The sequence below is a fragment of the Haliotis cracherodii genome, unplaced genomic scaffold, assembly GCF_022045235.1.
Source record: "Haliotis cracherodii isolate W230 unplaced genomic scaffold, xgHalCrac1.p SCAF_9, whole genome shotgun sequence".
Taxonomy (NCBI): domain Eukaryota; kingdom Metazoa; phylum Mollusca; class Gastropoda; order Lepetellida; family Haliotidae; genus Haliotis; species Haliotis cracherodii.
The window spans coordinates 46176305-46189788 of NW_027266343.1; positions in this window are offsets into that span (position 1 = coordinate 46176305).

A 13484-nucleotide genomic window follows, 5' to 3' on the forward strand; every position below is an offset into this window, starting at 1 on the left:
AATCATTAATAGCATTTAGTTTAAATAACTACAATAAATGGTAGCCTAATATTTGACAGATAATATTTTACCTAAATAATATCGGGGCTGTGGGGTAGCCTAGTGGTTTAAGTGTTCGCTCGTCACGCCGAAGACCCGGGTTCGATTCCCGACATGGGTACAATGTGTGAAGCCCATTTCTGGTGTCCCCTGCCGTGATATTGCTGGAATATTGCTAAAAGCGGCGTAAAACCATACTCACTCACTCACTTGATAATATCAATTATCTTGTAAATATCATGATATGGAAATGGTTTCATCCAAAATAAGTATCTTGGAGAATCGTATATATCTCTGCCAACTTACGTCTCTACATACTGAGTATATTGCTTTGAAAGCAACAATACGGCTGCATGCCCATTGCACAGTTGATGTATACAATCAACAAATGGAGATTAGTTGTTTCAAACCAATCGACGATGTATGACGGGCCCTGATCGTGAAATGTATGGTTTATAGTGATTATGTAGATGAAGGCTAGCACAGTCGCCATTTACGGCAACCATATGTTGATCTTCACATGTCTAAGGTTATGAAATGCATGAAGGAATTACCAATAACCAGACCGAATCATCTCGATTCATATTGAATGTGAACTAAATATAACATGAATCAATGCGTTGAAGAGGTTGGGAAATTCATCTTGTGTATGAAATATTCTTAGATGTAAATTAACATTTCCCAATTTTCAAATTTAACTGATTACTCTTAAGTGAGAGTCGAACCTGGTCAGGCGAACCTGATCACGCACAATTGAACACTGATAGTCATTTGGATTTACAGATGAATATATCAAGTCTGGACACATGAAAAGGTTTCAACCCAACTGACCTGATTACTCAGAAATATCACTGATAGTCGCTGGTGTCTACAGATCAATATGTCAAACCTGAACATGTGAAAACGGTTTTAGTCCAACAACAGAAATATCACTGATAGTCACTGGTGTCTACAGATGAATATGTCAAACCTGAACATGTGAAAACGGTTTTAGTCCAGCAACAGAAATATCACTGATAGTCACTGGTGTCTACAGATGAATATGTCAAACCTGAACATGTGGAAAAGGTTTTAGTCCAGCAACAGAAATATCACTGATAGTCGCTGGAGTCTACAGATCAATATGTCAAACCTGAACATGTGAAAACGGTTTTAGTCCAGCAACAGAAATATCACTGATAGTCACTGGTGTCTACAGATGAATATGTCAAACCTGAACATGTGAAAACGGTTTTAGTCCAGCAACAGAAATATCACTGATAGTCACTGGTGTCTACAGATGAATATGTCAAACCTGAACATGTGAAAACGGTTTCAGTCCAACAACAGAAATATCACTGATAGTCACTTGTGTCTACAGATGAATATGTCAAACCTGAACATGTGAAAACGGTTTTAGTCCAGCAACAGAAATATCACTGATAGTCGCTAGTGTCTACAGATGAATATGTCAAACCTGAACATGTGAAAACAGTTTTAGTCCAGCAACAGAAATATCACTGATAGTCACTGGTGTCTACAGATGAATATGTCAAACCTGAACATGTGAAAACGGTTTTAGTCCAACAACAGAAATATCACTGATACTCTCTGGTGTCTACAGATCAATATGTCAAACCTGAACATGTGAAAACGGTTTAGTCCAACAACTCTGATCTCTCACAAATAAATGCTGATGGTCACAGGTGTCTACAGATGAATATCTCAAGTCTGGTCAGATGAAAAGGTTTAAATGCAACTAACCTGATCACGTACAACTGAACGCTGGAGGTTACTGATCTCTACAGATAGACACACCGAGATTAGTCAGCAAGACTGTTTTAATTACACTCGCCCTATCCCGCACAGTTAAAAGCTGAGTGGCACTAGTAATTACAGACCAATCAGACAAGGTGGAAATAATGACAATACTATGTCACGTGTCAGATTGGAGCGACAGGGATACATCCATCATAATTTGTTTACTAGGCTACAAGCTATGACTTGCGTGAATGTTGCAACCAGCTTTTTGTTTAATTGCACACGCGTGTTCAAGCACATTGTGCATGTACTCTGACAGCGTGTTAGTAATTAGTGCTTGTACAAATGTTAATATTACATCACATCAAAATTAGTTTCTAAAACTAGAATTAGTATCGATTATTTACAGACCGCTGCCATGTAGATGGAATATTGCTAAGTGTGGCGTTAAACAACAAACAAACATGTCATTATATTGCATTACATAACGTGAATACAACTGTTTTTATATTTCATTTCTTAAACAATCGATTGTTATATTAATAGGATAATCTAGCTTTATCTTAATCATTAAAATAAAGTACATGATAAAATAATGATATTAACTATTTTTAAACATAATGTTTTTGTGCTATGCCAAGTATGTTATATGATAATAGATATGCATGTGAGAACCCTATACATAATTGTTGTTCACAAAATGTCACCAAGAATTTTACAAATATGATTATACGCTTCCTGACTTGAAAGAACCACACACACGAGTGAGTGAGTTGACTTCAACGCAGCTTTAAACAGCAATTGAGATACATCAAAGTTGGTCTGATTAATGATGGATGAAAGTCCAAAGTGGCAGATTGTACTAGGCGTGCAAGATACATACATATTAGTACAAGTAACAGACTTTCCATATTCACGAGGCAACATGCCACACGTGGTTTGATATACTTCCAACTAGGTTAACAAGTATAACATAATAATTACCCACATACAAATCCCTTAAAGACTAAAAAGATAGATTTAGTTAGATATTTTCCCAAAAACAATGTTATATAAAAAGGCCCTTTTCAACAAACATTGACTTGAGACAATTCCACAAAGTTAGTTCCGATTATTCGCAACTCGGGCGCCGTGTGATACAAGCATCGCTTGGTTTAAATCTAATTTATAAAAAGCTTGAAGGGTAAAAAAATTGAATTTGAGTAGGCCATTTTTTTATATTTTTAATACAAGAAAAACCATAACTAAGAAGGAATTATTATTGTTGTTTTTTTTTTAGTACAATTGTAGATCAAATTAATGTCTTGATTAAGTGAAAGTGCGCGTCAGAACGTTAAAAGATGGTATCTGTTGTTACCCCGCCTACTGCTCGGCATAAAGGGGCTAACACAAGGATCGGAAGCGGTATACTGTGTCTAGGTCGGGTATACGCGTTATAACTGCGACCCGGTATCTCAGTAGGCTAGCACCATAAAATCGGCATTAGTCCGGACACACACACACACACACACTCTCTCTCCGGACTTTTGGGTGATTCTCGTAGGTTCTCTAATAATTTGTGAAAGACCATGCACCATTTGAAAATATTCACGTATGGTATATTTAATAAAGCATTCCTATAGTACATTCACATGCAATTACAGTGTTCATATCCATATGAAATGCGTTTCCAAGTGACTGATCAATGTTCTCAAAACGCTTCACTCCTCTCTGCATGACAGTACCGATTAATTATTAATCACGAGTTTTGCATTTAACATATACCAATATCGCCTCTAGCCCAACGACAACAAGCCGGTTCATATATTTGACATACATATTATCGGTAACGTATATAGCTACTCCACCCCTCGAGTTGTCCTGTCTTTGCTAAATGGCTGTCATGTATATCTGTGTGTAACCATGTTTCAGATATGCAAATCACATCATAATATCTGAGCTCAGTTTCAAGAACATCTTATTTGTTTTAATACCACGAGCGTTTACATGTATAACCTTTAAATCTGCAATTATTAAGGGTCCGGTGTTTACGAATCAGAGTAGAGAGATTTAAAAAATATGGGAAGATTTTACATTTTGATTGATGTTAAGTTTTGAGATAAACTTCAAAGGAACTACTGCTTGCCTGTATTGTGCAAAATCAACTGCCATCGAATAAACTGAGTTTTTGACCAAGGAAAGCAGTGGGATCCAACAAAATCAGGCTGACAAGTATCATAAAATACATAATAATGCCAGCTCAGCATACGAACATAATGAAGTCAACTAGCAATTCGTTTTGTTTAAGTGAACTGTAATTTATTTGGTAAAAAAAACCATCCAAGTAAACAACAAAATTAAACATGAGATTATTACCATTATCTCAGACAAGAAAGTAAATCTGAAAGAACAGGGAAACAGATTCATACAGAACCCCTGTCTGTGGGTAACTTCAGTAATTTGTTTATACCATAGTGCTGTACAAGACTCGAGAACACTAATCAATAATGTACCTCAGTCATGTTTCTTTATCAGCTATATGACCGTTATACAACACTGCGAGATGCATGAACGTCCCATTTTCCCCGTAAAGAGATTACGTAAAATGGAAAGGTACCACATGTCAAATGTGGACGCTAATATGTGGATACTCATATGTGAATACACGTCTAAGGATATCCGGCAATTACCACATCTTAGGCATGATCTTAATGTTATTGTTGTCAACGGAGGAGAAACATAACTAAATGTGTTACCACAGTACTGACACCTTTTACACCCGTGAAGATCCGGTTTAGAATAGGTCTTCAGCAACCCATGCTTGCCGTAAAAGGCGACCATGCTTGTCGTAAGAGGAGACTAAAGGATCGGTTGATCAGGTTTGCTGATTGAATCATGGCGCCGTATCACAATTGCGTAGTCCGATTCTCATCATATCAATAACAGGATTGTCTGGTCCCGAATCGATATTTCTATATTTCAGCTATATGACGTCGGTCTGTAAATAATCAAGTCTGTACCAGATAACCTAGAGATTGATATCACGAGCATCGATCTACGCAATTGGGATACGATGATGACATGCATCAAACAAGTCAGTGAGTCTGACCACCAGCTCCCGTTAGTTACGACAAGCACGACAAGCTTGAGTTGATAAAAAGCCATTCCCGGATCTTTACGAGCCGACAATACAATGCAACTAACATGTTCACTTTAGGGACCAGTTTAGTCGAATTAGATTTAATTGAGCCGTCAATAGATATGATGTTATGTTGGAATTCCTCAGTATATTCCTCTTCCCCAGATGTTTTAACCCTTGCCGAACTGAGCTGGAATTGCTGGGCTCGATGGTCAATAGCTCTTCATTCAGGATCAATAAGAACTGACTGAATTAATGTCGTACACTGCACGAAAAAGAAATACACGTTTCTGATAGGGTGGAAAAACAAGTGAGAGGCACGGCGCAATTTTGTACAATGGCGGCAGCCTATATTGAGTGTGTAAAGTGGGCATGACGCCGCTTTGAACACCATGTTAGTTTTATCACATCTATATGACTTATTTGAGAGGCATTAAGAAATTGGAGTCTGTTCTGTTTGTTGTTTAATGCCGCACTCAGTAATATTCCAGCTATATGACGGCGGTCTGTAAATAATCAAGTCAGCAATGACAAACATAAGTTGCTGAAGATCAATTCAAGAGTATTTATCAAAATTTCTTCCTCATATGGTCAAGTGATCTGCCAGATAGCTATTTCTGCTTTCAGTACAGATTTCTTATGGTTATAGAAATCTTTCTTGAAAACTGTATTTATTCAGATGGGAATTGAAAATGAATTTAAACAGGCATGTACATATTCACATAAAACACATAGACACATGACCCTAAATCGCACTTCTAGAAGCTTATTGTCGGTTTCTACGTGTACTGTCGATTGTGCTTTATTGTTTACCATTCTATTGTAAAATATGTTCTAATATAGGTAAGTATTTTTACAAATCACTGTTAAAAAGTATAGAGCATTCAAAAACGTTGGTATAACTTATGTTTCAACACCTACCATTATCAACTTCTCACAGTTTCTCGTTCGTCAGGGACAGTGACCTTATTCTGAACCTAATAACACAATCATATATTACGATTATGTTACTTGTCTGGTGTTGAAAGTAGAACATATACCAAACCTGACTGCGTAATCTACTGTGTCTGAATAGATTGCAACAAGAATGGACGCTATAAGGAATTTACATCGTCAACATTTGTTTGACTGTTAGATGGGTCAAATAAATCCATGTTTCCCAAATTTGCATACATAAGGAACGTCTTTATAATAAGGAAATTTATTAAACGCCTAAATATTCAGATTTGACTGAAAAATGTGTCCATCTTTGTTAATATGTTAACGAATTCCAAATATTTGTTTATGTTTAATATCATCACCAAGTACAGTTCTGTATTGTTTGGCTTCTTTTCTAAGCATAATTAATATATTGTGATGTGTTTAAGCTCTTTTGATCGTCTTAATCATTTGTAGTCAGTCGGTTAAATAAATGGACAGATTATTCATTTAATTTGTAAAATGACTGATATATTTAGATATTTTATAAATTGCCGGAGTGAATCATATTTTACACATTGACTGTAACATATACCCGCTTACAAAAGAAAATACTTGTGAAAACAACGTCTATCGCGCATCGAAGAACTTCCCAACCGAACGGAAAGGAACAAAAATGATTCTGTTCAAAGCCGCAACGAATGAATGAAAACAAAATGCAAATATCATTATTACAACCTACCAAAGTTATAATGTATCCGTGAATATAAACATATATCCATCCAGCTGTACAAAAATACTTATTCCAAGTCAAATGTCTCTGTGAGAATCAAATACTTTAATAATAATTTTGAAACAATATTTAGAATACATATGAAATATATTAAAATATTTATATTTATCGTTCCGGGATATTATAACGCGTGTTCGTTTCTTAAATGATCACTTAGTTTGTTTCAATTGTTTCACATAGCTGAATCAAGTCAGCTGAGAAAGCCCACGTGATAACTATTTTCATAATGTCCACGGTTCTTATAAAAATCCATTGAGTTAGATAACAATGAACAACCAGTCAGTGTATTATCGGTTACCCTTTGAACAAAGTATGTTGTTTTTACATCTGCACTTCACGCCATGATATGAGTGTATTCCCTAGGTTTAGTAAACCTACCTTCACATGTAAACACTCACTTTTGACATATCCACTGTGGAAGATAACAGTAATTAATCAATCAACGTATTTCCTGTTGATACTTTGATGGCTGGGTATGATCCGTTGATTTACAAAAAATTAAAGCAACTGATCATACATCTCATGCTGGGCTGCCACGTGCATATCACATAACTCACATTCCACCTCACTTCAAACCTGGATTTAGATTGAATAATTACCCCAGGTACAAGAAAGACCAAATTGGAACCTTTATCGGGTGATCTGAGTGGTGCTACAACTAAGTATACATGTTATAAATTCATTAACTGAGCAGCAAGTGAATTACGACAAATACAAGAGTGTAGGATTATACCAGAAAATGGGGAGTAGTAATTGTATCATCCACGCAATCCGAAATCCGCAAATGCTTTCACTAAGGGATACTTTTTATTATTATAAACTGTAACCATCAGGGGTATTTCCAAATAACGACATCAGATGAGCATTCGCCGTTATTTGTCTGTTTGTTTAGGCTGAAGAAATTAATCCCCTTTGTCGAAATCTTCATAGATCACGGGTAACCAATCAGTTTTCAAAAATGCGTAAGTTTATTTAGCTGTCGACTGGTAGCCCTGTCTCTTGTCACGCTCGGTTGCGTTAGAGAGCAAATTGACTCACGACAGCTAGTAAGCACAAGCGGAAATCCAAAGGTCGTATTACCTGAAGAATCAACCTTCATTTGAGTTAATGGGCAGTTAATGGAAAACCTCGGGCTTCTGCAAATGATAATGCCCTGAAAAATAGCGTTTCCCTTATATTAGTATCCACGTATCCTATTTTTATCATTTTTGTTAAATGTTGTAATTTTGTACATAATAAAAATTGTAGATAATTGTATGTCATGTTTTTCTAAGAATAAATGAGTTTGAGTTTCAGTCTGACAGCCGAGAAGAAGACAGAGATTAGTGCCCCTTTTTGAATAGTTTACAATCATTTGTTTTAGGGTTAGCTGTGTTGGCTTAAACGTATTTTTATTTCAAAAGAAATCTGGATCGGTAAACAAGCAAAACTTGCTTATGTAAATACCTCTCCAGGTAACAACTTAACAACAGCTGGTTATATGTAAGGGAGTGCCGAACCTCAAACATACCAAATGCACAAATGAAACACACGAAGCCAATACACCGAAGCAAGTGGTGTCTGTGAAATAAGGTAATGCAGTTTCCCTTTACTACATGCATAAAATTAAGCTACTCAAACCTTTTGCTTTTGACAATGATGTCGTGAACTGATTTAAGAATAGTCATGTTTGTAGAATTGCCTAACTACTGCCATGTAATATCATTTTTAGACCATACCCATGTGTGTAGAAATACACAGTGTTTCTGATATTATCCTATTTTTGACAGGTATAGAAAAGTGAATTGTATCTTCAAGGTGATATCCATAAGTGCAGTCTGGTATGTCGAAAAGAACTTATCAGCGTTAACGCCATTGTTATCGAATGTGCACGTGAGGCGACAGTGGACACTTTGTTGGCATGATATATGACCATATTATAAGTCGAAGTTATCAATAATTATATCAGAAAGACTAATTAAGGATTTAAATTCTTTTAATGAGTGAGCATTAGTTACTTTATCAGGTAGAGTATTCCACAGGTTGATCGTATCTGGAATAAATGATTTGGTATAGGTCTGGGTTCTACATTTGTTTGTTTGTATGTTAGATCTATTTCTAAGGTTGTAATGCTATTGTCAAGAGAATCACTCGGAGTGCGATCGTTGAGATATACATTTTCAATTTGTAAATTGTAGATCATTTTGAATCCGTGTCTTCGTTCTTTTAAAGATTAAAAAGTTGTTTCGTTATAAATTTTACCATGACTGGTTCCACGGACTGCCCAACAAACAGTTCTACATGTGTCCAGATGTAATATTTCGAGTAACAATAACTGTTCGTTTGTAATTGTCCCAAATATGGCAGCAGTAGTCGAAGTTATGATGTTAGATGTTTTTGTTCTTGTAAAAGTTAATAAGAGGAAGTTTGGTGGGGGACTAGGGGTATCTTTTCAAAGGGTAGTTATTCTGACATTAACCACTATTTGTTGGAGGATATTAGAAATGAACATAGACTGTCATGTTGTCTGGCTGCAGATAGGATTTGTTATGTAAACAATCACTGGGTGTGACCATGTGGAGAGGTTCTCATTAGGGGGTTGTGATTTTCACAATTGCCCAAATGATCCTGATGAGTATTGGTGCTAGGTGATCACAAAGGTAATATTATATTATTGGAGGAAATTAGTTGTGAATAATTAATACCATGTATATAGGACCTCCTGGCTTATTAGCTCTTTCCTTCTTTGTGGGTAATTCTGAATAAAAGAAGTCACTCAACCAGTTCATGTATTCTATGTAAACGAAGATAAGACTTGGTTAGAATCCGTATTTATCTCTGACAACTTCCAAATGGTGACATTTTAGTGAACTTGGCAAGTGGCCATGAATTTTAATATTCATATTATTATAATCTGTCAAATTATACATGAAATTGTGTTTTCAATCATAAATATTCAAAGGGACTACTCCCTACACCCATCAATATCTGAATGAATGGAGATTTATTTATTGTATGAATTACATATAGATCTCACTAAGTATATGTGTTACATTTCGTGTGTATGAAAGATGGGATTAAGGGAAATATTTTCATAACAGTTTCTCATAACTGGTTGAGTAAATCGGAAATAGCTGAACCTGTAGAAAGAATCAAATCCGTGACGGATGTGACAGATCTCACAGGGTAACATTCAACAGGCTCATTACTTCATTAACGTCTTTCTTAACAGTCCAGAAGAACAGCCGTAATTTGAAGTGAATTACATTGGAAAATGAGAGAAGGCATTAATAGTCAATGTATTAAAGAAATATGTGCTCAGTACAACAGTTTATTTTAGTACTTGTCAAGATGAATCAATCCCAAACCTTTTTCGTACTCTGGTATGACATATGTTATGTCAAAGTGGAAAAAAACCGTACACCAAAGGATTTTCCACGGACTCGTAATATTTACTTTTTGTTCATATACACGTGTTCAGATTATTTAGAATCTAATTAACCTAATTTTAAACCCGTATGTCTTGGTGTTACACAGCCAGTGTCCCAAACTCTCGTGTATCTACTTTAATGTTTCGCCCTCGCGATCTAACGTTCTAACATTTCAGGGCATAGCCATCCTCTTACATACAGCAGATTCGCTCTAGACATATTGTCTTTCAGTTCAGATGGTACGTCTAATACACACAAATAGGACCGTTTAGCCTATATAAGGAATGTAGCAGTCAGTGGATCTTCCAGTCAGCTGACTTATTGTTGGTAAAATCCGTTTTCTTTTAGCAAATAGGAGGATAGTTAGTAACAAAAGATATACGATATATAACGAATGTCTTTTCATAACTATCACAAAATGGTTCGACACAGAGACCGCATCAGCAATGCAGTGGACTTGACACAGTTATTTGCGCAACGATTATATAACTCCTACAGACAGGGTGGGGTGGTTGTTCAAAGCAAAACGGACGACCCCGTCTGTTGTCTAATAAATGCTGTGCGGCGCCTTTGATCTTGCCTCCAACCATACACCTAATAGTAGTAAACGACTACCAGGATGGCCTGGAAATAAACAGAATTCTGTCTTGTTGACAAGGAACCAAATCATCTGTCAAGCATTTTTGTTATCTATGTGTTCCCAGTGTATCCACAATTAACTAGAATGCTTCATATCTACAAATGTATATACAAAACAGATATTTGCCCACAGCAAATATTCATTTGCTTAATTGAATCAGTGTGGTTTATCAACACATGTACAATGCTTTCTTACGCTTGGTGAGGCAGACTGAAATTGAACATTAGGGTAACGTCAGCAGGGATAAAAGAGGTGATACCAAAGAACTTTATTTGCTGTTCTGGTCATACATAAATATATGTAAGTTACACGGGGAGCAGGCTAGATTATTTACAGCTTACAGCAATATAGTGTAAATATTATTTTCAATAAAAGAAAACGTTGCTAGATCTATAACACACTTTTTGTACTATTAAACAAACTGTGGACTTTTAAGACATTTTCGCTTATTGTAATAACATCTAGGTAACAAATCATGCCTATCTCTGAAATCCACAAGCATAGTTGCTGTCAAACCTAAAAAAACATATTCAGGGAGGTTAGTTTTGACTTGCCAAGCACCTTAAGGTGAGTTTATTCTTGAACTGTTAAAAGCGATTGTCCCTTCAATACTAGTAAATAGCTGGAAGCTGTCTCTCGGACTGTTATGAGTTATGATGTATTTTATGATATCACTGGGGAATGTTCAAATTAGTAACTGTCATTTAATCCAACGTTCTAACCGTCAACTGTCTCAACAGGACCATAGGTTTGGTTATATATCTCCTCCCTGTCTCTATGTCTTAAGTTGTTAATCGGTAACTGCGGTCCAAATGTATCAACTTATTCATCCATTGTTGCAAACTTGACTGATTTAAAAATATCTAATTGATAATGAACTACTCAGTCAGTCAAGCACCTGTATCAGAAATGTAAAACCAGCCATGTTTCATGTAGTCCCAAAATCTGGTAATTATTTCTTCGCAATATCACTGAAAAAATGCTGATGTAACGTGACATATAAACTTACTCACAGACAATATATTTTTCGTGAGAGTGAAGCACAATTGTATTAAAGTTTTATTAACAATTTCATAAACTATAATAATATTAATATTAAAACTCATCATTACTTGCCAAGTTTATGGAAATGTCACCAGTTGGGAAATGTCACAGATAAACAAGGATTCGAACTAAGTTTGATCGTCTTTGACACAGAGGTTTATCCCCACTTTGCCAGCAAACTGCAGAAGATTAACAGTGAGTGAGCATCGTTACTATGTTTATACAAGAAAAGATGTCACGCCAAAAACGCTCACAGTAGTTAGTGAGTAAACTCAACGGAGGATTTTACAAGTAACGAGTAATGAGTGAGATAATATATATATATATATTCTTTGAACGCCAAAAACAACTTCATTGTAAATAGACAAATGCACATGTGACTGGCGTAGCCTTGTGGTGGCCGTAGCCGTGTATTACATGTGGCACAATACTGTATGTATGTGGAGACTTCAATAGCAGGGTCTCAGACCCGAATGATTTTATAGAGGGCGTGGACATGCTACCCGAAAGGCAGGTCGTAGATTATGTGACTAACGCCAATGGGCGGAGACTGATTGATTTTCTGATAGATGCAAATTTCTGTATACTGAATAGAAGAAATACAGCATCAAATGACTTTACCTACACATCTACGAGGGGCGCCTCTGTAGTTGACTATTGCATAATACCACATGAATCTCTATGTGATTTTAGCTGTTTTCAGGTACTTAGACCTTCAGCGTTAATAGAGGGCGCTGGTGTTGAACAGGTAAATACAGACTTACTTAGTAAGCTTGATCACTCGCTGTTACAGTGGTGAGAGTCTTGTGAGACTATTAATATTGGCTCACAGGTAGCAGATAACCAGTCAGACACGGTTTATGCTACACGCTTTATTATATCTGATGTACCTTCTGACTTTTTAACATCTGATAAATGTATAACACACTTGAATGACATCATATTGCAGCTCGAGATGTCGACCCAGTCTCAGAATGACCTAGATCTAGGTGCGGAGACTCTCACAGACTTAGTTCAGAGAGAGATGCATGAAAAGTTAAAACTACGTTCTCATGTGGTTTTTGGTGGTAAGAGCAATACAAAGCGTCGTGTGAAAAAGCCATGGTGGAATGATGATCTGCGTGGGTTGTGGAATGACATGTGCGAGGCAGAGAGAAAGTGGTGTAAATGTAAACGCCCTGGTAATGAGAGAATGTTTCTGAAACATATTTTAAATTTGTTAAAAAGCGAAAACATTTTGACAAAACAGTGCAAATTGCTAAACGAATGTATGCGTCAGGGGAAAGAAAACGGCTGGATGAAATGTGTGAGGATAATGATAGAGAGTTCTGGAAGAAGATTGGTAAGATTGGGATAGGTGGGGAGAGACGAAGACAGATCCCCATGAGAGTGGTTTTAGAGGATGGAAATGTGTCTGAGAAATGGAGTGATGTACTAGATAAGTGGAAGAATGATTATTGTAATCTGCTAAATGGTGACGTCAGGATGCAGAATGTTAAGTGTGACAGTGAGACTGGTGAAACACAAATATTGTTCGACGCTAAAATTACTCTTTTTGAAGTAACCAGAGCGGTTGATAGAAGCCACTGTGGCAAGGCTCCTGGTGTTGACGGTATTCCGATGGAATGTCTTAAATCACAAAATGTTATTTCGGCGATGCACAATTTCTTTAATATATGTTTTAGCACAGGGCAAATCCCTGCATTGTGGTTAAAGGGCATAATTAACCCTACACCAAAGCGTTCTACTTTAGATCCTGCGGATCCTTTATCATATAGAGAT